Genomic DNA, 2,306 nt, shown 5'->3' with positions numbered 1-2,306 from the left:
AAAGAAAAGAGCCATTCTTAGAAAGCCTCCAGCGTTCCAGCTCGAGTACAAACAGCTTCTTATTTGGGACTCTCCTCGAGTAAACCAACAGTCCCGGGCGAAGGGGCCGCAGCTCTGTGGTCTTGCACAAACCCAGACCCCTCGGGGCGGGTCGCGGGGAAATATGACAGGGAAGGAGGAAAGGGGAGGGGAAGAGAGAACCATCCGCAAACCGCTGCTGGGACCTCGGCCGAAGGGGGCGACGCTGTGCCGGGTCGAAGCAGCGCGGCAGACCCCCGTCCCTGCCCACCCCGCGCGGGGTTCTGCCCGCTTCCCCGGCTTCAGCGGCGCGACAGATCCCCGTGCTGAGCCTCGCCTCGGGCTTTTCTTTGCCCAGGGAACGGGCACGGTCGCTGGAGCTGCGCTCCCGTGGGCCGGTGTTGATTTTTTCGTTTGTTCTGTTTTGGCCCCCGCACTTCGCTCTTGGTCCTTTCTCCCGCACTGGCGCCGCCGCCCGTGTCCTGCCCCGCAGCAATCTGCGGGCTTGCGACGGGTGTGAGCCAGTATTCGAAGCCGCCTCCTCCTCCCCGGAGCGGGGGACAGAGGCAGTGAGTCCGCGTTCCCCGGCGGCCCGCACCCTCGGTTCCCACAGAGGACTGCGGTACGTGGGGAAACGCGGGGCTGTGGCAAGGCTGCGGGGTCACCGAGAGGTGTGGACTGGAGCCTGGGTACCGGCAGGCTATCGGGAAATGCACCGAAGAGCCTCCAGCCCGTGGGGACCTCTAAACAACTAAATAATCCTCCTCTCTCACCCATCCGGGATCCTCAGCTCAGTAACGCTGAAGAAAGAACAAAACGCCCTCGAAGCTCAGCACTCCCAAAGAAAACAGAAAACGTAAAAGAGAGCGAGCCACCAGCACACCCCACGAGTTGCCCCCAAACGGCGAGGATAGGCGAGCCGGCTTTCAGCCAGCGGGGGGTCGGGCTCCCAGGAACCCCCCTCGCCCTCCACCATCGTCTGCTCGTTCCTAATTCCTTCGAGTTTAACCAGATTCCCCTACCGACAACGGGGTCGGGTGGGGTTTCAGCCCCCGAGCTCCATTATATTGAAACAGCAAGAAAGCAGATGCAGGTGAAGCTCCTAACACTTGCGGGGTGCCGGGGCTGCTCCTACCAACGGGACAGCCTCGGGAGGGCTCCCGAAAAGGAGCGGGGCAGCCCCCGTAGGCGGCGGGAAGCAGGGTCCGCCCGCAGTGTTGCGCTCCGCCGGGCTGCGCCACGGAGATCGCATCGAGAGAGAGCCTTTCCGGGAACGGGCTCCCGACAGCTTCCCGACGGGTGGGGGTGGGGAAATGAAAGAGAAAAGGCCAAAGAAACAGCGCGATTTCGGGAGCGGGACCAAATCCTAACGTGTTACATAAAAGCCACGGGCGGTTCTTATCAGCGAGCCCGGCCTGAAGAGGAACAATCCCCAGGAGCGGTTCCAAAACAGCCCCGTTAAAGGAACAATTGTGAAATGCCAACTTCCCACCAGAGCATGAACAGCGGGAGCCGGGCATGTCCCGTCTGTAACCGGGCTTCTGACAAGCGACAAGAGAGAGGGGAGGGGATGGGGGGGATCCTCTCTTGACAAGATTTATCAAGAAACATTTAACTGGGCTTTAATCATATTAGCAAGAGCCCAATTAGGGCTGAGAGCGAAGCGAGGCGGCTGGCAGGCTGCGGGGGGAGGCGGAGAAGGGGGGGAGGAGCGAGCGGTGGAGTCACTCGAGGATAAAGTCCTTTCATCGGGCTGCGCTCTCGGCGAGCAGAGGAGTGCGAATAATCACTGCCCTTCACGGGGGAGGGCGCGGGCGGGTGGGGAATGTGTGTAAAGGATCATTAAGGCCAGGCAGAAGGGTTTTTTGGTGTTGTTGTTGTTTTTAATTATGACGGCTGTTAAGGTGCTGTCCCTGGGTTTTCTCGGGCTCTGTTCTCACGAGCAGAGAATAAGCGAAGGGGCCCGGCGGCACCTGCTGCACCGCCCTGGTGGAGCGAAAAGGAGTTTCTTTCCTGTGGCAAAGAGGGGCTCTGATCTCTCCACCGCTCCCCTCTAACTTCCCCGAAAGGAGAAATCCCCTAAAAATCCTTCCCCGGGCACTTCTCCGTGATGCGCGGCTACTGGGTGGGGAGCACGGCTCTCTCGCCCTACCGGACCCCATCTCGGTGAGCGGGGCCGGGGTTCTCCGAGGTTCGCAGAAAGTCCCGAAAGAAGCTCTGTGCTGGGGCCACCCGAGACAGCAGCAGGGGGTGGAAAGTGCATTTCCCGGGGGGGGAGGGGGGCGGGG

The sequence above is a fragment of the Meleagris gallopavo genome, chromosome 5 (assembly GCF_000146605.3).
Source record: "Meleagris gallopavo isolate NT-WF06-2002-E0010 breed Aviagen turkey brand Nicholas breeding stock chromosome 5, Turkey_5.1, whole genome shotgun sequence".
NCBI classification, from domain to species: Eukaryota; Metazoa; Chordata; class Aves; order Galliformes; family Phasianidae; genus Meleagris; species Meleagris gallopavo.
This window is presented reverse-complemented; position numbering follows the sequence as displayed.